The following is a 27,426-nucleotide window of genomic DNA, read 5'->3' as shown; positions in this document are numbered from 1 at the left end:
TTTGGTTTTAATGCAATGCATGTAATGACAGTACCCACTTATCCCGAGCGGTAATGGTGGTGGTAGGTTAATCTAAGCGCTCGAAATTTTGACGCTTCTTGGGGATCGTCTCGGGGATCATCTTCGAATGGTGGAAGAAGGAACGAAGCCACTTCTATTTTCCTCATTATTCTCTAAGAAATGTTAAACATCCTCGCTCGTTTGTACCCCACTACCGCCATTACCATTCGCGGATAAATGAATACACCTGCTGGGCCGTGATGGTCCTGACTTGGTACTATTTTTAATGCACGGAATTATGACGCTCGGTGAATGTTACACCGGGATTCTGGCCAATCTATTATAAATAAAATCCTCATACAACTCTTCAGGATCGCTATCAGGGCCCCGCAATTTTCTGGTCTATAGTTTTCACACTCCATTTACAGGTGCCAGAGTTCATACTGTATTTGTCGACGGTCAGCACTACAGTTAAATTTTAGTGAAAACCCTTCCTTGGTCCATTAATAAATATCTTGGCATTTACTTTTTACCACACAGATCGCATTTTTCACAGTATGAACCTAAAAAGCAAGATTTTAATGATTAGTAAGGCAATTATAAATTATATTTCATTTCCTGAAAACCAGAATTGAAATTGAACTTGACGTTTTATCGTACACAACGAAATGTTTCTCTTTTGTTAAAGAGCTTGCTTCGATCAAACTATAATAAAATTATAGTGTCGGCAAGAAATGTCAGCGAGGGGTGATTCAAACTTTATGGCACGCCAGCGTAAAAAGCTGGATTCAAACGCAAGGTTGAAAATTACCTGTTGAAAATAAGTTGACAAAAATACATATTGCAATTCATAAAATACTATTAGATAATTCAACGAGAATCGCTCTCCAGCCCATAATCTTGCCCAAAGATTAATTATTGAATTTTAAATAAGCTACACCCCGATTTTTTACAAATATTTCTCCTCGGAAATTCCCTAGGGACATCTTCCGGAATTCAAATATCTCCCAGAAATACTCTTCTGATAACTGGCAATTTTTTCCAGCCTTTTCTCTTTATACAAATAAAATAAAATAAAAATGAAATAATTACATAAATTTATAAAAAATAAAAAAATAAATAAATCAAAAACATACAAAAGAATTAATGAATAAATTAATAAATATAGGAATGATTAAACAAATGAATCAACAAAAAATTAAATGAATCAATAAATTTAAAATTAAATAAATAAATAAATCAACCAATGAGTGAACAACAATAAATAAGGGAATAAAAATATCTAAACAAATTGAATAAATAGATAAACAAATAATGAAATAGATTATTAAAGAAGACATGTATAAATTAATAAATAAATTCTTATAGGGATTCCAACCAGAGTTTTTCCTGGAATTCTTTCCGGAATTATTTCAGTAGCATCTTTCAGAATATTTCTAATGATTTTTTCCTGAATCCTTTACAAATATTTCTCCCTGGAAATTCCCTAGGGACATCTTCCGGAACTCAGACATCTCACTGAAATCTTCGTCTGATATCTGGCAATTTTTTCCAGAAATTTCTCTTTTTACTTTATTGACTTGACTTTGTTCCTAAGCTCTCCCAGAGTCACCACTTGAAAATTTTTCATTGATTCCTCTCAAAACTATTCCAGGGACTTCTCCTGAAATTCTCCACAGAATTGCTCCTGGGACTTTTCCAGGAAACTTTCTCCAAGCATTGAACCTGGTGTTTTTTTTTTAACAATTTCTTTTCGTCTTCTATTAATTCTTCCCAGAATTACTTCAGATAAATATCTGAAAATCTCCTGAAATTCTTCAGGCAATTCCTAATGGAAGTATTACATTTTTTCATCTGTATTAACGAGATTTTTAGCCCTAGGCTAGGTAGTTCATCTCGGGACCCAAGCTGTACTTCCCTTTCGAAGGAAGAACTCACATTTTGTGAGTTTGTCGGGAGTGAGATTCGATCCCAGGTCCTCGGCGTGATAGTCAGGTGTTTTAACCATCACACCAGGTCCGCTCCACAAGTATTACATGGAATTTACGGAATTTTTTCTCAGAATTCTTCCCACAATTCAACCGGGATTTATTCCACGGAATTTGTACCGGAATTCTTATACGAAATCTTGCTGGAACTATTTAGTTCCATCTTTCTATAATCCTTATAAGATACCTTTCAGAAATTTTTCAGAAATTTCTAACGAAATTCTTCCCAAGTTTACTTCCAGAATCCTCAAAAGGGTTCGTTCCGGATTTTTTCTTAAATTTTCTTTTGAATGTTAAACATAGATTCCTTCCAAAACTCTTCCACAACTTTTTTTCCCTCAATTCTTCCAGAGATGTTTTTTGGAGCTCTTTTAGGGTTTACTTCCGTACCTAATTCCAAGGATTCTTCCCAGAATTGCTTGCAAATTTCTCTCCGAAATTTTTAGGGGCTTCTTCCGGAAACGGCTTCAAGGGTTCTTTCTGGAGTTATTCCAGAGAATGCTCCCGGAATGCTTCTAGTAATTCTTTTCAAAATATTTGAAAGAACTTTCGTAGCATCTCTTTCCGAAAAGCTTCACGAAATTTATTTCAGAATTTTCTCAATGATTTACCACCTCGGGATGAACCAGCCTCGGGCAGAAAATCCCCATAATAAAGAGTCAATAATTAAAGATTTACACGGTATTCTTGTACAGATTTCAGCTCAAGTTCTTCCAAGAATTCCTTCCGGAGATTTTCCAAGTTTACCAAGGTTTCTCCGAAATTAGTCCAAGGATTTCTGCCCGAAGTTCTTGTAAAGATTCTAACTCAAAATTCTCCTAGAATATATCATTTTTTTTTCTAGAGATTAATTTCGAAACTCTTTCCAATATTCAACAGGGAATTAACCCAGAGATTTTAAATTCGCGAAGTCTTTCAAGGATACTGTACGACTTTTTACATGACAATTTTTCAAAAAAATCTTACTCGGAAAATGTTCTAAGATTCTTGTCGAAATTTTTCTAAGAACTTCTCCCGGTATTCTTAAGGAATTTCCTGTCGAGTTTCTTTTCTCAATTTTCCCTCGAATTTTCCCATGATGTTTTCTTGGAATCATATCAGTAAATTAATTCAGTTAATTCTCCGAATTCTTCGGGTATTTCTTCTGGATTCTAGCTAAAGTTTTTTACAATTCTTTCAAAGTTTGCTTCCCGATTTTTTTTAGGGATTTACCCAGGGATTTTCTTCTATGTAAACCATCTGAAATTCGTTGCGCTGGATAGAGGGGCAGGTCTGCTGTCCAGCGCACTACGTCCGACGTTAGGTTTCTTGTATGGATTTTGAGAAAATTCGATTGTCGGGTGTGCGGAAACTTCGGGTTTGAACCGCGACGACAATAACATTTGTGCTTTTGGAATTTTTCAAAAAGTTCTTTACAAAAACTTTCCGTAGATATCTTTTTAAAATTCTTCCACAGATTCCTACCATCCAGAATTCTTCCAGGGTCCTCTTCCTGAATTATTCAAAGAACTTCTCCCAGAGTTTTTCATAATATTAATCCTATTTTCAGAGGCATTTTTAGATTTCTGATGAACTTTTTCAATGATTTTCCAATGCTTTTTACGACATTGTACCAAGGGTTACACTCGAAGATTTTCCATATGCTCTAACCATAATTCTCCTAAATGCTTGTTCCGGAGTTTTTTTATTGAAGTCTTTCTAGAATTCTTTAGAAATCTTCAAGATTTGCTTTGGGAATCTTCCTAACGATTTCTACCGGAATTCTTTCAAGTATTCCTCTCGAAATTGATCATGGCAACTGGCAACTGGCTCGGCCGTACTATAATATAATTTTTTTTTTTTTTTTTTTTTTTTTTTTTTTTTCATCAAATCATCAAGTTATTAATAGAATACGGTCGATAAATCAGCATATGATATAATATAGTATGTACTTATTATGAGAAAAAAAATGGAAAGAAAACATTGCTGACTGTCAGGTTCAGATCGCCGACGTCAAGACCATAGGTGCAACCAGTGGAGATTATCACCAAAGCTTATGACTCAATAAACCGCCCATCGTTCTGTTTGATGCCGAAGAACAGGAAGTTTAAGCTCCCAGTACAGTTAATCTGTATTGCAATCAAAAAACTGTAATCTGTTAAGAATATCAAATTGGTTTCATTTGAATAAAATGCACCATGACATGTGAGGGACCCTGCAGGAATTTCTTCTAAAATTTGTTTAGCATTTCATTCTGAAATGTCTCAAGGAGCTTCTTTTGGGATTCCCATTTTGGAGAATTCCTGCCTTTTTAATTTCTCCAACACTTCCTTCAGATATCCCTCCAAGAATTCCTTCCGGAGTTTCTTCTTAGTTTCCACCAAAAGATCCTTCTGAGATTTCTCCGGGTTTTCTTCAGGAGTTCTTTAAAGGTTTTCTTCTCCTTTCTTCCACCAGCAGTTTCTTCGAACATCTGTTCAGGGATTTTAACCGGAATTTCTTTTGAGATTCCATCAGAACTTCTTTCCGGGTTTCCTAAAGAAGGTTCTTCCTGGATTTCTCCAAGAGTTCCTTCTGGGTTTCTTTCAGAAATTCCTTCCGGAATTCAATCAGATATTCATTCCGAGATTTTTGTAAGAATTTCTTCCGACACTCATTCAAAGCCCCTCCAGGAGTTGCTTCTGGAATTCCTCCAGGAATTCTTTTTCGGATTCCTTCAGGAATTCCTCCCTGGATTCTTCTGGGTGTTTCTTCTGAGATTCCTCGAAAATTTCCTTCTATGATTCACCCAGGATTTTTTTCCCGGGACTCCTCCGGGATTTTTTTCCGGAGGCAGATCGTACCAGATGCCAGCGATCGGGGACTTCTTTCCGGGAGACGGACCGTACCGGATGCCAACAACCAGATAACGTCGCTGCGGTATTTCTCTTGCGGATTTCAGGGGTCAGGTTCAGTTCGGAAATCTTGATTTGGGAGGACTAATTTCGGGACAGTAGGTTTGAGTTTTCGAGGTTTGAAGGTTTGAGTTTTGGTTTAATTGCTTCTGCTTCGCTTGAAAGTTTTTGAAGTAATGACAGGTTTTTTTTTTCTTTTATGCATGGCCACCTATGACCGTTTCATGGCCATCATCATGACCTCGTTGCTATCGGTAACACTGTGTTAAGATTTGGGGAAATACAATAAATATATAATCGATTATTAGGACTAATCGAATTATTGCTTTTTTCATTGAAAATTTTCTTTGCCTCGCTGAGTTGTATGACGTTTTCCTCCAGCGAAAGCTTACGCGATACAGCAAATCGCTATATTTCACACTAACACAGCAAAAAATCTGTCAACAATAACAAAATACACATGCATTTTCAGCGAAATGCTCTATTTACATGACAACAATCCACTCTCACAGCTAACGGATGACCGCCGTCAAATATCAGGATTACCAACTGTCCGGCGACCGCTGTCAAATCTCTTTGTCGCCGAATCTGGCGCTGGGTCTTCGGCGCGGAAACCCAAAGGTAGGAATAAAATTTTGGGGTTTGCGCGCAATATTACAGCCGATTAATCGATACCGGTAATCGACAAGACATAAGCGTAATCGATTACAGATTAATCGATTATCTGAAATTTTGCGACATCACTAGGTGGGTCAAGCTCGAGCGATCGCATTCTCGAACGTCGTCGTAGTCGTCGTCGGATTCGGATCGTAGTTGGCCGTGTGGTTTCAATCTGCCCCAAGTACAAGCCGCGCACACACCGCGCAGCAGATAAGCACCGATTTTGAGTGCTAATTGGCTGGCTGGCTGACTCCCTGGCACAGATTACTAGATTAGTGTTATTTGAGAGTTGTTTTTGTCTTGTTTCTCGATTTTTTTTTCTTTTGGACCTTACAAATTGGGATGGAGAGCGAAATGGGTTTCGGACGAGTACAGCAGCTATAGCTGCAATTTTGGACGTGTAGTTTTAATAGGGTTTACCGTTAGGCCTCCGCACAGCTCTCCGTCCGTAGAAGGCGATTCAGTTCTCCTGGTTTCGGCAAGTATGAGTAATGGTGGCCGCTCGTTTCGGTGGTACCGGTATTAGGGAGTCTGCGAAAAGATGCCTGATGAGCCGCACGAAACAAGAGATGCCTCCTTAGATGTCGAATGAAAGATGACGTGTAATAAGTGTTTTTGTGCAGGGGCGAAGTAATGGCTTAAAATGTCTTCCTGGCGAGCACGTGCGATTGACCTAAATAGTAAATCGGATTGATGAGGTTTTTTTGAGTGAAAAAGGGAAATTGAAAAATTTAAGGTAAATGGTTCTTTTTTGTGGGTATTTTTTATCTGCAGATATCGAAAGTGGTCATTAAATAAATTCTTGCGAGTGAAACTACCATCCCGCCACTTTCACTTTGCCATAATTTAATTTACTTGAACTATCTGACTATCTGAGTCACTTCTAACTACTGATCTCGCAAGTACGGTTTACATAACTTTATGTAATCACGAATATCACGTAATCGCGCAACAATTTGGTCCCATAACTTTCAATCGACGACCCACCCCCGCCCAAACACGGTCATTACTAGTCAAATTTATACCTTCTTTGGCCGGGATCGCCTTTTCCCTCTGGGCGCTCACGTCACACCGCGATCGCGATCGCGCGATCGCAGCAGCCTCCACCACCGATCATCGTGTCGCGTTCAAAAATGCGCTCTCAAGAAAAGGGCGCGCGAGCGCGCGTCAAACATTTTGCGACGCATATAAATCACATTCTCTTCGCCGCACTACCAGTGCCGCATGGACGTGGCCGTCGTCGTCATCGTAGTAGGCACTTCTGCTGGCAGTCAGCCAGCCAGCCGCCGAGCCCTCTCATTAATTTGCAACCAGCCATATTTTGTCGAATCCGCCGCCGCGCCGCCGTCACCGTCAGTCCAAAAAAGGGCAGCCAGACAAATTTCGTGGTACACGCAGCCTACTACGTTGTTGCTAATAACAACAATAACGTCGTCTCTCTAATGGAGTATCAATCGCGCGGGTCGTTCCGAGTCATTTCCTGGTGCAGTTGACCGTTCGTTCGTCCGTTCGCTCGCCATCCAACATGCCCTTCTTCTCCGTTATTATGTCTCCAGGCATCAACCGCCCTCATCGCGGCGGATGACTGATGGATGAGAAAAGACACGAAGGGAAGCAAAACAGAAGAAGGAAGATTGATTTCCCTTTCTCGACTCCTCGAAAACAAACTCAACACCCACCACAGCGCGGACTACTACGCAACGAACGACGACAGTTCCCTTGTCGTCTGTGTTATTTTTCCAATCGAAGGAGGCCGGTGCGTAGTGAGTGGTTATCGAAAATGATTAATAGCTTTACCCTTCTCCGCGGTTGTCCTAAGCTGATGGTCTTCCGATGGTCTTCGTTTGATAGCGATAATATGAGCAGGCTTAGCTGCTGGAGCTGTGTTAGATCATTAGTTTTGAGTCAATGAAGCCTGAATTTAATACTACCATAGGATTAAAGTCGTAATCTTGGTCGTAATCCAAGTTTTTGGTCTAAATTTTTAACAATTCTAAAAATTCCCATTCCTCAGCTGTTGCAAGGACGTGGCCAGGGCAGTACTCGACCGTTGGAGGATTGCGCCAATTTTGTCTAATAGAGTTAGAGAATAGTCCCAAATCTTTGTGCTTTGGTAACGGACGGGAAGGAGGCAACCCTCATAGCAGCCCCAAGTAACAGAACTAGCTGAATAGTAGTTTCTTAAGCTAAAGCTTGCATAAGAGTGGTTTGTCCACTCTTATACAGCAAAAATGATTGTTGGGCGGTCTAGCACTGTGCCACCTACGAATTTGTGCGACTTGCCTAAGGCTAATTCTGAATTTTTAATAATTCTAGAAATTGGGGCCACCAAAAATACCGAAATTCGCTCAGTTTCGCTTAGGCTATCAGTGAGAATCGCAGAAATTTTTACGAGGGCGAAAACGTAAATAAAAGTGCCTTATTTGGCATAAATTGACGAAACAGTGCGCTGAAGACACCAACTCGATTTGCAGCAAGCATGCACTTTTATTCACGATTGCGCACTGACAAAAATTGAGTGCGCAGTCCAGTATGAACGAAATGCGCAATACATCAAACTCACACAGAAACCAGAAGATAGTTCATGATTTTGTAATGATTCTAGGGATTCCGGAAGAAACTAGCAGTTCCGGGTGTATGATGGTGCTCACGAGAAACAAGAAAAAGGTTGTGAGAATAAACAATAAATGTTTGGGAAATCTTCAGAAGAGAGCACATTTCTCCAGGAGCTCTTTCGACGATTCCTTCAGCAATTTTGCCGAGAATTTCTCTAGAAGTTCCTCCGGTAATTCCTCTAGAAGTTCTATTGGCAATTTTTTCAGGAGTTCCTTTGAGAACTCCACTAGTAGCTCCACTAAGAATTTATTTAAGGGTTCCATAGAAGGAAATCCATTTTTAATTCCTCAAGGAGTCCGACGAGGAATCTTTCTTTTGTTTCATCTTCAAGAATTCAAAGAACACGTAGGAAATACCTTTAGGAGTTTCACCAGGAATTTCTCTGGGTATTCCACAGGGAAATTCTCTAGATTTTCACTAAGAATTCTTGTAGGAGTTTCACTGGGATTTGTTTGAGAATACCTCAAGGAGAGTCATTGGGAATTCATTCAGGAGTTTCACAGCAAGTTTCATAAGAAATTTTATTGTGAAATACTCCAGGAGCGTTGCCAGAGATTCTGTTGAACATCAGAAGCTCCAAGAATTAAGAAGTTACGTTCGACATCCCTTTTGAAATTTGAACGGATATTCCTCTAAGAATTCCACTGGAAGTTCCTCTAGGATTTTATCCAAGAGTTCCTTTGGGATTTTTGGAAAAATTTCGGAATTCCTGCAATTTCATCTGGGGAGTTCCACTGGGAATTTCTCTAGAAGTATCACTAGGAATTGATTATTCAACAAGAGTTTAGGAATGTCTTCATCATTTCCGGAGATTTTTCCTTCATCACTTCCAGTGAGAATTCTTCTCGAAGTTTCTCTGGAAATTATTCGAAGAATTTCACATTATTTTTTGATTACACTAGTTTACAGCATTTTTGAACTCGGTAAGCTGATGATCATTTTTGGTGTAGAATCGTGCCCCGAGTTCGAAAACGCGAAAGAAAAAAATTACAGTAGAGCGGAAATTTTTTCGACTTTCCATACAAGGTTGATGATTTGAAATCGATTTTTGTTCTATTTTTAAGCAAAGTCGCTCACTTCAAACATCTCATTCTCCGTAATCAATGCTCCGATTGAGCTGAAATTTTTACTGTAACTCGCCTACATATGATATGTCAAATAAACGACGAGAGAGAATTTTTAAGTTGGTTTTTTCTTATTGAAAAAATACATTTCTTCAAAAAATTTTGGGAATTTTGCTAAAATTTAAGAAGATCGTCCCTAAAACTCGCCAATATCTTGAATTTCATCAATCTGACGATTCAGATGATCGAATGGTATTGTATTCAGCTTTTAATTTATGGAAAAAGATTTGAAATTGGTTGAATAAAACGCAATATATTTGAATTTTAGTAAATTACATATTTTGAAAAGTTGCAAAACTCGATATTGAGCTAAAACTCAAAAACTGTTCTACTTAAAAATTTTTGAAGGTCGGTTTCGACATCAGCACTAAATTGTGCTTCAAAAATTTTGGCCGTTGACAGAAGTTCACGACTTTCGTTTTATTTTGTAAACTTGTGTTATGAGTTCCACTGAGAATTTCTCCGGGAATGTTGGAGTTTGGCTAAATATTTGTAAGAAATTCCAGCGGAAGTTTTTCGAAATTTGCTTCGGAAACTCTTCCAGATTTTTCTGTGGGAAGTCTTCTTGAAGATCCTCTGTGATCTCTTCCAGATGCTCGTTAGGGAATTCTTTGAGAAGTTTTTAAGAAGCTTCTTTGAAACAGTCGTCTAGAAGTACCTCTAGAAACTTATTCGAAAGCTATTCCAGGCTTCTTCCTTGAATCTTCTGGGTATTTCACCGTGATTTTTTCAAAAAAATGGCAAGGAACTCTTCCGGCAGTTGCTTCATGAATTTTCAGAAATACTGCCGGAAATACTTCCAGAAGCTCCTCCATGAGTTCTTGCAGAAGTTCTTCCGGAGAATCTGACAACAGTTACTCAGAAGATTCTCGCGGAAGTTCGTCCAAGAGTTATTCCGGCAGTTCCACCAGAAAATTTTTAGACTATACTGCGAAAACTCGTCCAGACGATCCTGTGGGAAGTCCTCTAGAAGTACCATTGTGATCTCTTCTACAAGCTCGTTCGAAAATTCTTGGAGAAATTCTTTCGAAAGTTTTTTTTTCAGAAGCTCGTCTTAGTACCTCCAGGAACTTGTTCGAAAGTAATTTCAGAAATGTTTCCGGAGTTCACTTATTGTGATTTTTTCGGGAATACTTCCCCAAGTACCACCATGAGTTCTTCCAAAACTTCTTCCGGAGGTACTGACGGAAGTTCGTTCTGGATTGTTTTTCCGGAAGCACTTTCGAAAATTCTTACTAAAAATCCTGCATGATTTCTCCCAGCTGTTCCACCGGAAAATGTTTAAAAGTTCCTCAAGAAATTGTTCCAAAATGTCATCCAAAAATATTCTCACAAAAATATCTTGAGGAAGTTTTCCAAAAAGCTGGCAGATCCTCCGAAAACTCTTGCATGCTCTGGAAATAATTCTGTTTCCATTCCCAAAAGCGTCCTCGCAGAAGCTCTCTCGAGAATTGTTCTGGATATTTCTCTGGGGTACCTACCGGAAGTTTCTTCAGAAATTTCATCTGGAAACAACTCCAGATTTTTTAAAGTTCCTCCGAAGTTGTTGAGTGATTTTTTTTTTCAAAAGCTTCTTTCGAAAATTTCTCCACGGATTACATCTGAATTTCCTTTACAATACTTAGACAAACTCCTACAGAAATTCCCGGAATTTGCTGTGAAAACTTTCCCAGATGTTCCTGCGGGGAGTCTTCTAGAAGTACTTTTGCCATCTCTTCCAGAGACTCCTTCGGAAATTCTTGGAGAAGTTATTTCGGAAGTGTTTTTGAGAAACTGGTCAAGAAGTTCCTTTAGGTACTTGCTCAAAAGTTACACCAGAAACTCTTCTGGATGTTTCTCCGTGATTATTTTTCAAAAAATTATTCAAGGAACTTCAGGAATTTCAAAAATTATTCCGAGAATACTTCCAGAAGTTCCTCGATTAGTTCCCTCATAAGTTCCTCATGATAATCTTGCAACAGTTCCTCCGAAGATTCTCGTGGATTTTCGTCCAGGAATTATTCCGGAAGTACCTTCAGAATATCATTCTAAATTTTCTGCAGGATGTCTTCCGGCATTTCTACCAGAAAATTTTCAAAAGACGCTTTAGATTTTTTTTTCAAAATGTCGTCCAAGAATATTCTCAGAATTTGCTTCAGGAATTCTTCCGGAAGTTTTCTCATATACTCCTTCCTGCTCGAGCTTTAATTCTTTTGGAAGTTCCACCAAAAACTCTTGCATCCTTTGGAAATCATTCTGTTCCCAGAAGCTTTCTCCCGGAAATTCTTTCTCGATTTTTTCCGGGAATTTCATCTGGAAACTTCTCTCATATTATAAGTTTCTCCGGAGTTTTCTTCAACAGTTGTTGCGGGGTTTTCTTTCAGAAACTACTTCAGGAAGTTTTACATGAAATTCTTCCAAAAATTTCTCTGGAACGTTTTGGAGACCTTCAGGAGGAGCTCACAGAAACATCAGTTTTTTTTTCCCTATACTTTTTCAAGTATTTCTGAGGGAATTTTTAAAATACTTTCTCATGAACAATTGCCAAGAAGTTTGGATTGCTCAGAATAGATTTTGAATAAAATTGGATGGGGTAACATACACCATAGAACACATATTATCGGTAACATGCTTTAGAAAACATCCCATGACGAAGAGAATAATGTTGCAGGTGTAGAGTAAGTTCGCCTATTTTCAAGGAATTTCTTTGTATTTATGAAAAGGCATCTGAATCAATTCTTAATGACAGTCCAGCGGGAATCCCTGATTGTAAGGAAAGTTTTGAACCCCTAAAGTAATTCCCAAAAAATTCTTGAATTCCAGGAAGAACTTCTGAAAGAATTAAAGACACGGTTGTTAGAGTATAAATATGCCCGCCACAATGGCCACCTTTCGTTCCGCTCAAATCTTCTCGAGCACAAATCTGCAAATTCATCAAACGAAATTACTTTGAAATGTAACTCTCAGTTACTTCACTCCTAGTGCATTTTCAGATCGATGCTTTTGACGGATCTTCAGAGTTGTGCTCGAAAAAATGCGAAGTAAAACGCGTTGTTAGGAAACTGCACCCTGTGGACCTTCACCCTGACGGAGAAAGTTCTGAAAAGCAGCCTGGAAAGTTCATTAAGAAATTTTCAAAAGTGGCTTACGGAGGAGATTTTTTTAGGAATTACTAGAGGACCTTTTAAATGAATTCTCGCAGAAGATCTCGAAGGAATTTCCAAAGGAACTACTGATGGCATTTTTGAATGAATTTAATGAGAAACTCTTGATGGCATTTCTTGAGAAATTCTTGGTGAAATCCGGTAACGGTATCATGATAAATTGCTATAAGTAAAACTACCAAAGAAAACCGAAAAGTGTTTCCCAAAGGACCTTTCGAAAGAAATATTCGAAAAAAAAATTTTTGAAATAATACATGAAGAGGGAGGAACTTTTCAAGGCATATTTGGAGAAACTTCTTGAGCAACTCATGGCAAATCATTGGAGAAATTTTTGGAGGAACACTAGAATTAATTCTTGGAAGAAAATTTGATAGGATTATTAAATGAAAAAAAAAAAACGCAACTTTCCTGATGAAAATGCTTAATAAATTGTCGAAGAAGTTTCAACGGAGTTATCGAACCAATTTTCAAAAGATTTATGGAACAAGTAGCAGGAGCAATTTTTCGATGAAATCCCAGGATTTTCCAAAGCAATTTCGAATTGAGCTGAAGAATCAGTTCTTGAAAGAATGGCTAAAGTAGCAAAAAATACCGAAAATTTTAAAGGAAACACCTACGAAAATTTCGAAATAGTTTCCCAAGAAATAGGCGAAAAAAATATCGAAAGAAATTATCAAAATAATTGGCCATGAAATTCTTAAAATAATTTCCAAAGAAACTTCCACAGGAATTGCCATTTGCCTAAAGAGTGACGGAAGAAATTTCCAAAGGATAAACCAGAGAAATTTCCAAATTTTCGTGATGGTTATCATCTGAAATAAAAATCAAAAAATAATTGTGAAGTAACTTCTCAAAGGAATTGTTGTATTAATTATCAAAGAAGTTTCCCAAACAAAATGCCGAAGATTGCAAAAAAACCATTTCAAAAGAAACGCCTACGTAAATTTTGAAATAATTCCCCAACCAAAAGAAATTGTCAAAATGATTGCCGGTGGAATTCTCAAAATAAGTTCCGAAAAAAATCAAAAGGAAATTTTAAGAGAATTGCCAGAACAATTCTGAAGAAATTTCCATAGTGATTGCCGATGGAATTCCCAAACAAATAACAGAACTTATCCCCAAAAAATAAAATAGAGGAATTTCTAACGTAAACACCTAGGTAGATATTTTTTATTTTACTGAATTATTTGAAAAAATAAAAAAAAAGCCAAAGGAATTGCGAAATAACTTCTGGAAGAAGTTGTAAAATGAATTATCGAGGGTATTTTCATCAAGTTCTATTTAAAAATCAATTCGAAGTTTGTATGGGAGCGATTTGTTGAATCACCCCTCGTCGGTTTTTATACTGGGCGGAGCTGTTAAGCAGTTGCCCAGCTGTCAAACAGTTATTTAAAAAATCTCTTTGAAATTGATGTTAGGTATCAAAATGAAGTTTTAAAAATCTGAAAAACCATAGTGATTCAGAAAATGATGATCTTTCGTATAAAATTCAAAAATCGATAAACTTTTCAAAATTTAAAAACTCCTTTGAGAACATTTTCAGCTGAATTAATAAAAAATGAAATGTTCGAATGCACAAGAGGAATTTCCGACAGAAGTTCTGGAGAAGGTTTTTGAAATAATGTTTGGCAGCATTTCTTATAGAGTTCGTACGAAATTTCCAAAAAAACAAAAATCGAACGATTTGAATTTGAATTTCATAAAGAGTTTTGACGCAACCTATACAGAAAATTTTGGTTAGCTAGCTGGAATGGAGTAACTGAAATAGTTTCCTCGGGCTTCGAAAATTAAATATTTTTAAGGGAGACGCACGTTGCACATTTTTCTACAATTTGACCATTGCTTATATGGTTTTGTGACTCTGTTCGAACCACGTAAACTATTTTTAGCGTGTAGCTGTGAATTGGAATGCTTCATTCATTCCCCCCCCCAACTCCCATACGGATCGGATTGCAATACGACAATGGTGGTGGAGGCGATGGCGACGGCAGAGGCACCGACGACTCGTCGCACTTGAAAGATGAAAGATAACAACACGTTAAGCTGATCTAGTTGGCGATGCTTTGTCTTCGCCCTCTTGGGAGGTGGAGGTGGAGAATATGCTAACACCATCCAGTGAACCCCCTTGCCTTGAAGAGGTGCTTTGAGGTTATGGTTGGTGGAGGAGAAAGAAAAGTGTTGCGGAAAAATGATATATTTGGCTTCTCTGCTGGGGGTTTGGCATTGTTTTCTTTGCAAGAGAGAAAGAAGAGGATTCCAGTCACCAGTATTGCTGTTACACTCAATTTGCAAACGATGCGATGTAAGAAGATCAATGGCAAGGAAGGAACGTTAGAAATTGGTTGTTTGCATTGTTTCTTTTGGAGTTTGTAGGTTACTGTCAGGGTTGAGAGATGACGATCCATCGTATGTGTATAGCCCTTGTATGTTAAGTGGTGAGGAATTTGAATGGCATGAGAAAAATGCGGCAAAACTGAACTGAATTAAAGGTTGTAGCTTTGAATACTCAGATTATTTGAAAATTATAGCTTACAACTAGGTGATACCTAAAAACTAAGTCTACCACCGTTTCAGATAATTTCTTCGAAAGCACTTCGCACTTTTCCCACTTTCTACACAATTATTCACCTCCTGTTCGGGCGACGATTGCGATGAAACCGCGGCAAAATTGTTTCCAGAAAGCACCTGATGATAATATGTAAAGTGCTTCCAATAAGTCAAACCTGTCCAAACTAATCAATCATCGACCCCTGAGCACGCTGGCATCTACTGTATGTACCGGCAATCATCGGCGAATGAAAATGGTGAAAATAGTTTAACACTTCATCGCTTCATAGCCTGCTGCTCGCTGCTCGCTTCCATTGGAAAGAGGAGACATCGAAGCAGGCTGATTATTATCAACGATTATAGTAAACGGGTATGGGCCCATACTGTGCTGATACGAAGGATTGATCCACAGAGACACGGCGAAATGGTTTCGTTTTTTACCCTACCCGTGGTCACTTACTGGTGGAGTTGCGAAAAAATGAACTGTAAATTAGAAAGAAAAAACCTGAACAGGTCTGGATATCTGGTTTCTCGCTGCAAACATGCGGTCGTCTAGTGCGGTTCAATTGAGCGGTAGCTCATAGCGCATTAGAGAGGCCCAGCATGATGCAGTAAAATGGAAAAGTATGGGAGTAGTGTGTCGCTCGCTGAACGCCTCAAAGTAGCCGGTTACGGTGGCAGTTACATCCAAACGGGTTTTGGATTTCACAAACCATAGAAACTGGACTGGGTACGGACTCGGGCTTGGTTTCTTACGCAGCTCCTCCCGAGTCGATCCTTCGTCTGCGATATGCTTTCTCCTCGGTCTCCACAATCTCGCAAGCCGCGACGACAACCGCACCAGCATCGATCCAGACAGGAAAGCCAATGGGAAAATGTCACATTACTAGGCAACATTTTACATAACTCGACTTCTTTTTCTGGCCACGACGCGACGAGCAACATAATCTACACGACAATAGGAAATTCCATGGCATGCTGTGGTACGCAATTGAATTCGCCCTGGAAAAATGTGACTTCGGTATGAAATGATCGCGCAAGCAAACACAGTAGGCTTCGGGCGACGATTTGAAAATCAATCGTTTCCTCATGGGTTGCTGCGGTTCACACGATTTCACTTTGGACGGATCGAATCGAACTGTGTTTATAAACATTTTCCTCGTCTAAACACCGGGCAATCGATTCCAACCGGATAATTTCCTGCGGCTTCATGGTCATACTCGTGTACCGAGTGTATCGATGCTCGCTCATCGTCGCAGCTACCCAGTACATGACACATTGAACCAATGACCCACTAATCTGGACGTGAGTGGGTGACCGCAAAAACGTCGTCCTCTCTGTCACATCGTCAACCGACATCATCTCATAAACCGTCTGCTTCGTCAGATTTCTCGCAGCTAGTGGTCTATGGTTCGATGCTTAGTTCACACAGTTTAAATTACGTGCACCGTGCTGAATATCAATTTGATGAAAATTAACTTTTTCCATGTAGCACATAGATTCCCGTCTCCCAACGACACCTTCCGCTTCGGCGAAGCACGGCGATGGCCATTTATTGCAGCGTGTCCCACTTGCAGCAACCCTAAAGGCCGTTTGGACATTTTCGTCGTCGTAATTCGATCGTCTTTCCATCGAAGTAGGCTGTGGCGTTCCTCCTCCGTTCATTGCATTGTACTACTCCACGTGGTCGTGGAAAGCGAGGGAATCGCAAAGTCGCCTCTGCGCCAACTGCGACCACCACCGCCGCATCACCACCACGCGCAACGCGACATCTATTGGATTGGAAGTGATGATGTGAGAAAGCGATTTGGCTCCAGCGATTATCTCCAGTTTTTCGTGCTTTCGCAGCAATGTTCCAGCTCGAGAGCTGGAAAATCGAGACCCCTTCACCCGTGTTGCTCCCTGCCTGCCTGATGGTCGGATCGTGATGAGTGTTCGACTGTTAAATAATTGGTCGGCCCTCTTGGTCTCACCGGGCCCTCTGAACAGCCAGACAGCGCAGCGTGCCCAACCAGGTCCTCACACGATTCACCCACTCACCTACTGACAATTGCCTTGGATCATCATCTTCGTCGTCTTCCTAAGCTGCGATAGCATCATCAACATCTGTGTACTTTCCCGCCTGGTGGTTGGATGGAAAGGTACCCCTATGTATGCTGTGAAAAGACAGCGTGACCTACTGAAAGTATCATATTGCGTTAATCTGAGCCAATCAAGTTAGCAGCGATTTCAAAATTGAGTCGATTCCACCAAGGATTGATTCAGGAAGTTCTTCAGTGATTCTCCAAGGAATTTATTCGGAGATTCATTCTGAAGTCTATTTGAGCATTCTTCTAGAAGTTCTTTTGGAGGTTTCTCTTGGCGTATTTCGAGGATTTTGCTAGAAGTTCTTTCAGATATTCCTCTACGAACTTCTTCTTGAATTCCTCCAGGAATGCCGTAAGGGATTTATCCAAACATATCTTCATGGTTGCATCCACATAATTCTCCAGGGTCTCTACCAGAAATTTAATAAGCAATTTCTCCAGCAGTTTCTTCAGGGATTCGTCCAAGATTTTTTCTAGGAAATTCTTAAGAGATTTCTCCTGAAATTCTTTGAGGAGTTTCTCTTGAAGTTCTTTGAGGGATTTTTCCATGAACTTCGTCTGGGATTCCTCAAGGACATTCTTCAAGGATTTTTCCTTGAATTCCTTGATGAATTTCTTCTGTAACTTCTTGTAGGATTTTTTCATGAACTACTTCAGAGTTTTCTCCACGGGCTCTTCAGGAATTTCTGTAGGAATTCCTTAAGAAATTTCTCATAGAATTCTTTGTGGGATTTTCTCAAAATTTCTTGAGGAAAATCTTTATGAACTCCTTCATGGGTTTCTCCAGAAAATCATCCAGTGATTTCCCCAGGGATTCTTCTGAAAATCCTCTAGGAATTCCTTCAAGAATTTCATATTTTTTTTTTTTTTAATTTCTTTGTATTTGTGAATTTTAACTTATTGCTAGAATTTCATATTGAATTCCTCCAGAAATCGTTTCAAGGATTTTTCTGGTAATCTTTGAGTAAATTCTTTTGGAACTGCTGGAGAGATTTCTCATGAACTCCTTCAGAAATACCTAAATTTTTGCATGGATTTCTCTAGGACCTCCTATAGGAACTCCTTCCGAACTTTCTCCTGGAGCTTCTCAAGATAATTCAGAGATGTCTCCAGAACTCCTGCAGGAACTCCTATAGTTACTACTTAAAAGGTTTCTCCTGGAACTTCTCCAGGGATTTTTCTAGACACTCTTAATATACTCTTGCAGAAATTCCTCTAGAACTATGTATGTGTAAGATTTATCCTGGGATGCCTTTAAGGATTCTTCATAAACTCCTTTAGCGATTTCTCTTTGCTGATTTCTGTATTTATTTCTCCAGGGTTTTTCGGGGATTTCTCTGAAAATTGCTCTAAGAATTTCTCCTTGATTTTTTCCATAAATTGCTTCAGGAATTTTCCTGGAAATCTTTGAAGTACTTCTTTTGGAATTGCTGGAGAGGAGATATCTCCAGGAACACCTTTAGTATATTTTCTCAATTTACTTTATGGACTTCTCCAGGAACTGAGAAGTTCAATGAATTCTTCAAGAATTCTTTAGAGATTCCTGCAGGAATTTCTCCTGGTAAGGCTAGGATCCTATTACAGCAGAAATTACCCAATTTTTCAAGGAATTTTTCGAGACATTCTTCTATGAATACTTACAGATTCTACTTTAGTTCTTTTAGGTATTCTTCCATTAAATGTTTTTCAGAAATTTCTTCAGTGGTTATTTAAAGAATTCTTCCAGAATTTGCTGGATTTCCTTCAGAAGTTTCTTAATGTATTGTATTACTTAAGATTTTTTTTATGTACTAATCCCTATGGAAATTTTATATTATTTTAAGAATACCTCCAGAGGTATTTACAGAAGCTTTTCTAAGAATTCACTAAGAAAATCTTCACGGGATGCCTCAGAAATGTATTTATTGAGGGATTTCTTCAAGAATTTCATCATTACTTTTGTCTGCAATTTCTGCAAGCACTTTTGTAGTTTTTTTAAAGAGATTTTTCCACAAATTCTTCTATGGATTTCTCCAGGAATCCCTCTTTAAATTTCTCAAACATTGTTTTCTTGGAATCACTTCCAAAATTCCTCTACAATTTATTTTCTGATTTTTTTTTAGGAATTAAGGAGATATCTTAAGGATCACTTCAGGTATTTCACCAGGCATTCATCCAGAGTTAACGTCTGAAATTTGTGTCCAGGAATCCCTCCAGAGAAAGTGTTATTTCTTCTGGGAATCTCCAAAGATAACACCTGGAGCTCGCTGACTTAGTGTACGGTTTGAGTCAAACAATTCCTGAAATTCTTCAAATTATGAAGATATTTTTCAAGATATTATTTTAAGAAACCTCTGAAGAAACTTCAGATGGATTCCGAGCTACCACTAAAGCTGTTTTTGAAGAAAAATCTAATATGTGCAACTCCTGTAGAAATCTCCGGAAGTGCTCTTGAAAGAATCTCTAGAGGAATTTCTGAAGAAATCTCAGGGAAATTGTTAAAGGAATCCCAGGCGGTATTTTTGGAAGAACTTCTAAAAAAACACCATATGGCAGTCACTGTAGAAAGCTTCTGCCAGTAATCGGTCAAGATATTTTTTGAGCGATTCCTTTTAAACCCGAAACTGGGCTTTTTTGTACAGTAAAACCTCCATGAGTCGATATTGAAGGGACCATCGATTCAAGGAAATATCGAGTAGTGGAACAAAAATCCTTTGGGAAGCATTTTGGGGGGACCATCATAGTAACCCAGAAATTATTTTTCAGTATGGGAAAATTTACCTCCATGAGTCGATATTGTAGTGAACAGTCTACAATGATTGATGATTGGGAACAGAATGAATTTATTTGACAATGATATCCTAGCTTGCCCTAATTGCTACGCCTACTTAAACGGAAACGGAAATAACTAACGTACTTGATGAACACGCTACTACAATATCGAATCGAGGAACATCGACTCATGGAGGTTCGACTGTAATTCCTGTAGGAATACCTGGACGCTGGAGAAACGCTAGATAAACTTCTAAAAAGACTCATTGAAACTCTTGAGATGTTTCTAAAGAAAGTCTTGTAAAATTGCTACGGAAACCGACGCGAAATTCATAGAGTTATCTTTAGACTCAATACCGAAGAAATTGCTGGTTTTATTCATGCAGGAAATCCTGGAAGCATTATCGTATGAAAAGTATGCAAGAATCTTTGAAACAAATTCTGTAGTAAATTCTGATTAGATCCCTGGAGAAACTTCCGAGGGATTTGCTAAAAGAAGCCCTAGTAATTTTGTTGAGGTAAACTTAAAAGTTTGAGTTTAAAGTTACAGTAAGAAAGTTGAAGTTCAAAGTTTCAGAAAAAAACATGAAAACCTACCAAACATAATTCTTGAAGAAATTCTAGCAATTTTGGGGCGAACCCTTCTAGAAAACTTCTAGAAAAAAAAGGTTAAAATAATCTTTGAAAGAATTTCTGTCGCTGAGATGAACCAGCCTCGGGCTGAAAATCTCATAAGTAAAGACATAAAAAAAAGAACTTCTGATCAAAAAATAGCTTCGGAAGATTTTTTGAAATAGTCTATGGAAAATTATCTAAATGTAAAAGATTCTCGGAATGTTGAATTTTTTATTTTCTGAAGAAATACACGAAAGCATTTCCAAAAGAACCCGTACGGATTTCAAAAAAATCTTCGTAAGAAAATCTTCTATTGAGACGTTTCCAAATAAATCATTCGATAATTTTCTGGAGGAACCTCTCAAATAATTTCTGAAGACATCACTAAAGAATTTCTGGAGAATGTAATGTTTTGTTAAACTTCGGAAGAAAAGCTATTTGAGTGTTTGAATTACTCCCTAAAAAAAACCGAATCCTTGAATTAATTTCGGAAGTAATTCTGGGACGAGTTTCTGAAAGAATCTCTAGAATATTTATACTCGAAAAGATTTCTGAAAAAAGAAATCCTAAAACAAGTCCCAATATCGCAATATTTTTGGCAAGTGATAAAGGACAAAAAATGGAAAACTAACGAAATTCTTTCCGTGGTTTCTCCACATTTTTTTCCAAGATCACTCTAGGATTTCCATCTGTGATTCCCCAGGGAGCTATATCTGAGATTCCTTTTGGGGTTCCTTCTGAAGTTTTCTCTAAGGTTCTTCCAGAAGTTTCTTCTGAGATTCCTAATAGGTTCCATCTCAAGGAACTCTTTCAAAGATTCCTTCTGAGATTCCTTTTGGGACCTCAAGGGATTTTTTCAATGGATTTCTCATATAGGTCCGGGATTTCTTCAGGAATTTCATCCGTGATTCTTTTAATAGCTCCTAAACAAAAACGAACTTGCTGGATTATTTCCTCAAGAAAACCCTGTAGAAACTTCATGAGGAATTTTGTAAACGAAAATTTCCGTTAGAAACATCTGAAAGAATTCCATAATAAACTTCCAGAGGAACTCGAGAAAGACCTGCAGAAATTCCAAACGGAACTCTTGGAGGAAATCGGAAAAGAGTTCTTTGATGAATCCCAGAAGGAGTTCCTGAAGAAGATCTGATGTTTCGTTACGACTGTAGGTATTGACCCCTCTGCCGATGCCTGAAGAAGTTCTGGAAGCAGTTTCAGAAAGAACTTCCCGGCATAAATCTCAAGTAGAATCCCAGAAAGAGTTCCAAAATAGGAGTCCCGGAAGAAGTTTCCGAAGAAATCCACGAAGGAGTTCCTGATGAAATTCCAGAAGCCTACATAAAAATCCCAGAGGAATCCTTGATGGAGCTCGTGAAAGAATTCCAGAAGAAGTTCCCGGAAGAATCCTTGGAGTAGTTTCTGACGGAATCCTGGAAGAAGTTCCTGGTCTTGTTCCTGGTGGAGCTACCGTAGGAATTCCGGAAGGAATTCTTGAAGAAGTAGTTCATGAAAGAATCCTGGAAGGAGCTCCATGAACAAAAACCTGAAAAAGTTTTTGGAGGATTACTGAAAGAAGTTCTTGTAGGATTTCTGGTAGGATCTCACAGAGAAGATCTTGAGGAAATCCCAGAAGAAACTCCGGGAGGAATCTCGTATAGAACTCCTGGAAGGTATCCCTGACGGAATTTTAGAAGGTGTGTCTGAAGGAATCTCGGAACGAATTCCTGAAGCGATCTCCGAGCGAACTTCTGGAGAATTCCCAGGTAAAATTGCTGGAAGTAAAACAAAACTTCTGAAGACATTCCAAATTAAACTTTTAGGAGAATCTAGAATGGAATTCCTAGAGGATTAAGGAATCTAGGAATTCCTGAAGTAATCAAAGAAGGTATTCCTTAAGATATTTCAGAAAAAAATCTCTGAAACAATCTCGGGAGTACTTCCTGGGGGAATCCTGACAAGTAGGGATGTAGTACCGGTAGTACCGGTACCGAAAATACCGGTATTACCGACCATTTCCTGGTACCGAAATACCGGTACTGACTGATCCTTGGTACCGGTACTTTCGGTACCGTGAAATCCCGAAATGCTGAGATCCGGTCATTAGTATAGCCAATATGCAATGAAAATAAACGAAAACATTTAAAACCAACTACTTTGACAAACAAGCATTCCATATATGCAACCTTTCTGCAAATCCAGGATATCTTAGTAATGATTGGTTCAATAAACGTTGAAGTTTGGAAATGGATTAACTAACATAGAATAAAACTTGTTAGATTAGGGGTTCTTGTTATTTCTTCAGTTTTTAGAATCCATTGGATCATCAAGGAAAAATCAACTTCTTCTGTCTTTACCTCACAGCTATCTATCTGATTTGGGTAATGTAAAGTTGTTCCTCTTTCATTTTAAACTGACCAAGATACTGCCTGTGAAACTGAGCTATAAGAATAGTTCCAAAAACAGTTTCATACAGCTCATTTCTTTCTATCTTTTTTGTCTATCTATATTTTTTGTTCAATTTAGTATTTTATGGTTAGCTTATATGACATCCCTGAAAACCGAAATACAACTGGAAATTAGGAAATCTACAATGCAATAGATCATTCTTCATGAGTAAAAAAAATTCCCAGTACCGGTATTTTACCGGTACTACCGGTACTGTAAGCTCCAGTTCCGAAATACCGGTACTCACTAAAAGTGGTCGGTACTGCGACCCCTACTGACAAGAGATCTTGAAGGAAACACAGACGGAATCTCTTTAGGAATCTCTGGAGAAACTCCTGTAAGAACCCCAGAGAATCATCACGAACCCCCAAGGAATCCCACATAAAACTCCTGGTAGCAACCGGTGCTTGCATTGTTTTGATTTTGTATGGGATTTCGACGTTTCTTGGCCTTGTTAATAAGAGTAAAAGAAAGGAAGAGAATTTCATCTTCTTGTTCTTTTTCAACCGGAAACAACTCTTAAACCCAATTGAATAGTGGAAACCATGAACAGCTGTGAACGTCTAACAAGAGGGCACGTATTCCACCTCCACCACTAGACGAGGAAGAGACACCATGACCCACATTGGCAGCTAGCTACGGTACGGTGGTTGGTGTGGTCGGGTCGGGGTCGCCCATTGAACATTGTGGGAACTAATCGTGGAATCGACTAATCAGCTAACTATCGTTAATGGGTTTTGGTGTAGGGCCTTTCCCCATCGTAGGTACACACGCGCTCATCAGTGGTGTAATGGGAGGGCGTAGGTACACAGGGGTGGCACCAGCGCGCGACAGGGCCATTTCTCATCACCAACAACCAGAGACAGAGAGTTAAGCAAGAGGGCAACCCGCAAGGGTCACTTTCTCACACAAGTCGTCCCTTCCTCGATGGTTGCTTGGATGTTAAGGCGCGAGCATGTAAACCACGTTCGTTCCGAAGCGAACGACGGGGTCCATCAGGGTCAAGCGAAATAATGCATCGGCCAAGAAGAATTGGCCATTGTTTCAGCCGCTCGGTGGTCAGAAAGAAGTGACATTCCACGCTTTAATAAGTGGGGAATGGGAGTTGGGCTATGCAGTGTGCGCGTTAGGAATGTGTCGTGATGGTAATCTTAGGAGGCTGTGTGTGCGTTGAAATGCGGAAATTTGAAGCCTCCCTTGTCGGAGGTTGCAGTAGGCTTTGGCAGTTGCTGTAGCGTAGCAACGATGCCATATTCCAAATCAAGCATTTGTTTAAAAAATCTCGATTGATTCTTAACTTCAATTTTATCTAACGCCATTCAGTTATTTTTTTAAGAAATTTGAAGTTTCCAATGCACATATGCGTGTTCTTAAACATGTCGACATAAAACAAAAACTGTAAACCTGTAACATTGTAACACACATAATTCAACCAAGTTTTTCATTTTTTTTTTCAGGTAATCATCCATCGAACTCAAGAACCCAATATTCATTCGCTTCGTTCCCAGTGCAAAACTGCCAACGACAGGTAAATTATGCAAATTCGTTTTCAATCAAATTTCCATATTTCAATTCTCAAACCTGTCAGTTGTTGGATCTGGATGATAGGTAGGTAATTGAACAAGAACTCTTCTGGAAAATTAAGACATCATCCGACGATGATGGGGGTACTCCCCCTGCTGGTTGGGCTTTTCTTATCACGTTTGATTGATCGGATATGATTGATTCAATCAGTTCGAGTTCGCATTTTTTCTTCTCAAGAAGATCTCTTCATTCGAAAATGATTACCCTTGTTTTATTCTCTCAAGTTCTCCCATCAAAGAACGGAGGAAGATTCGAAAGCACCGCATCGCATATGTGATGAAAACGCCCAATAAAACCAGGTCAGTGCCTACTGTGTTCCGCCGTGCGAACGCACGAAACAGACGGACAGACGGGGTAGCATTTGAAATTGCCCAATGAAGAAACAAGAAAAGCACAGCCTACTACGGCCAGGCAGGGCTGCGTCAGACTCGGAGTCTGACATTGAAAGAGAAAGTTTTCCGCTTCTGCCTTCCTAGAATCTGTAGCGTCATCGTCGTTGGTAGCCAGGGATGCCAGATGTTTTTTTAATCTATACTCGGTTTGTCTCTATCTGTATGTCTCTATCAGTATGCCTAAAACGTTTTTTTTTTAATGAAATTCTGTATCATATCTATGAAATTCGACCTTTAAACATCTGTATGTTTCCATAAGACCGAAAAAAGAAAATCTGTATATCTGGCACCCCTGGCCGTCAGCGCCAGTGCCGGGGGATTGGGTAATCTTGGAAGAATCGTAAAATGGAAAGCCAATTTCAAGGACGTCCACCGCATAGCTAATATTGCAGCTTGGGAATTGGTGCGGCGAAGGCCAACAAAAGGTTCGCCCGTAGGAAAAGGCATAACTGTTATCGTTATGATTCAATCGAAAAACTTTTCCTTCTATTTGGAAAACGCTATAGAGCCAAGAACACTTGTTCTATTCATTTCTTTGATCATAATCGCGTAAAAAAGTTTGGACCTAAAAAACCGCAATGCGCCTTCTGGCAAATTTCAGTTTGACCCGCAGTAAACTTGTTGTTGGTTTCGTGTCCCCATTTCTTGTAAGACGACCGGCTGCAGCACCGCCCAGGCAAGGATGCAATATGGCACTCGATCGAAAACCACCGGCAAATGTCACTTCTTTGAAAGCCACACAATGAAGCAATGAATTGACCGCAAAATCTATTCCCACTCTTGCGTCCGTTCTTCCATCCATGTCCATCAGGATGCAGCGAAGAGTACATACCTTAGAGATGCAGCCGACAACTAGCCGGTCGTAGTAGGCCAGTTGTTTACAATGTTGCACATCGGCTCGCAGTAGCCGGCTAGCCTACCGGTGGCGGTTGTTTGTTGCTGGTCTCTGTTCGTTGCCTAGTGACGCGTATACGGGCATTTCACCCGCAACTTTTCCCGTAAATTGAATCTTAATTAAAGTCAATTTTCTACCTTAGTGCTTGTGATGATGATGGCCAAGTTTTGCTGTGATTTGCGAGTAATGGTTAAGAAGAAATATTTCTCTCTCTCTCTCTCTTTCTGTGTATATACCTTTGTTTGATTTAGTCGAAACTATGCAACTGTGTATTCTACCCTTGATTTCTACGCATGGTTGTTTACCAATCTTTGACTTTTTTAAACTACATATTAACAACTCTACGTTCTTTTCTAACAAAACAAATGTAATTGGCTTTTACTTTTCAATTGAACATTTAAAGTTGAAGTCGTAAAATGTTAAATTTAATTTAATGATTGAAAATTTTCAAAATACAATATCGTAGCAGGCCGTGCGCGCGAGCAGCTGCGTTTTCAAAATTGTCATGCGTTTTCTTGACCCGCGATGTTCTGAATATGGCCGGTTGATTTGAAAAACGGTTGGTGGTGCTATGCTTTCTGCAAATTTTACATCGAAATGACGTAGTTAGTCTTCATTATCTTGTGATTTCTGTGTAATTTTTGGTGATATTGAGCTAGACGTCCGGGAGACGCAAATGGAAACCAACGATTTTGTCTCGAGAGTACTAGAATTCGAATTACATGGTGAGTTTTTTTCCTGTTTATCGTTTTGGTGCCTAAAGTTGACCAAACGTGTTCTTTAGACTTAACCGTTCCACTAACAACACCCAAATTTCCGTGACACCTAGGCCTGAGAGGACGTAGAGGTCTCTGCATATCTTTCTTAAGTGTCCAACTATCTTTTTTCTCATCCATCAGCTGTCGCAAGGACGTGGCCGGGACAGCTTTCGACCCTTGGAGGATTGCGTCAAGCTTGTCTTAGAGGCAGTGATTAGCCCCAAATCTCTTTGCTTCGATAACGGACGGGAAGGAGGCATTTTACGAGCCGATTTTGATGAAAATCTGTCTATAGGTGGTATCCCAACACGTGAAAATCAATATCAACATTGTTGTCGTTTCGTAAAATGGCTCATTCTCATAACAAAGGTCTGGGACTGCATAACCTACAAAGTTGTGCGACTTGCTAATTGCTGATGCTAATGATTAAAATTCTTTAAAATACAAAATGGCGTCAACTTCTACTAAAACGATGAAGAATCCAATAACAAACAAACTGATCCAAATGAACAGTTACGAAAATATCCCTTTCTAAACTTATATTCTTCTGCTTCTCGAGTTAGGAACCCAATTCAATTGGTCCTTTCGCTTTGCTGATTGGATTGCATCGCCTTTTCCTGCATAGCAGCAAGCAACCGGCCAGCACCTACTACGATGATGGCAAGGCAAGCTTATTGAAAGTGGGTGCCATTGAATGAAAGTGAACCTTCCTTTTCCTCTCCAATAACAATCGCTCCGGCTCCGTATCATCAGTCCAATCGAACTGGCGAGGGGTGATGACAGCCAGCATCTCATTCTGACGAACTAGGTATATGAAGTGCACGGGTGAAATTGCATCTTGCATTTTCTGTGAACGATGCGCCGGCTGCGATGGGTCAACTGGAGCATCTTAAAGACGGAATCAAGTACTCCTTGGGTTTGACTTTTCCCCCAATCGAAGTTCACCGT

General features: G+C 39.2%; 1 long non-coding RNA gene across 1 annotated transcript in view; it reads left to right on the top strand.

Moving 5' to 3' along the window:
• The window catches only part of LOC134288755 (uncharacterized), a 282,827-nt gene that overhangs the window by 49,095 nt on the left and 206,306 nt on the right, over positions 1-27,426 (top strand). Inside the window, exon 3 of the long non-coding RNA XR_009998128.1 lies at positions 24,307-24,377. This is a non-coding gene — a long non-coding RNA (uncharacterized LOC134288755). The remainder of the gene's footprint in view (positions 1-24,306; positions 24,378-27,426) is intronic.

Source organism: Aedes albopictus, chromosome 2 (genome assembly GCF_035046485.1).
Source record: "Aedes albopictus strain Foshan chromosome 2, AalbF5, whole genome shotgun sequence".
Lineage (NCBI taxonomy): Eukaryota > Metazoa > Arthropoda > Insecta > Diptera > Culicidae > Aedes > Aedes albopictus.
Note: the sequence above shows the minus strand (reverse complement) of the source record. Positions and strands in the feature narration are given on the sequence as shown.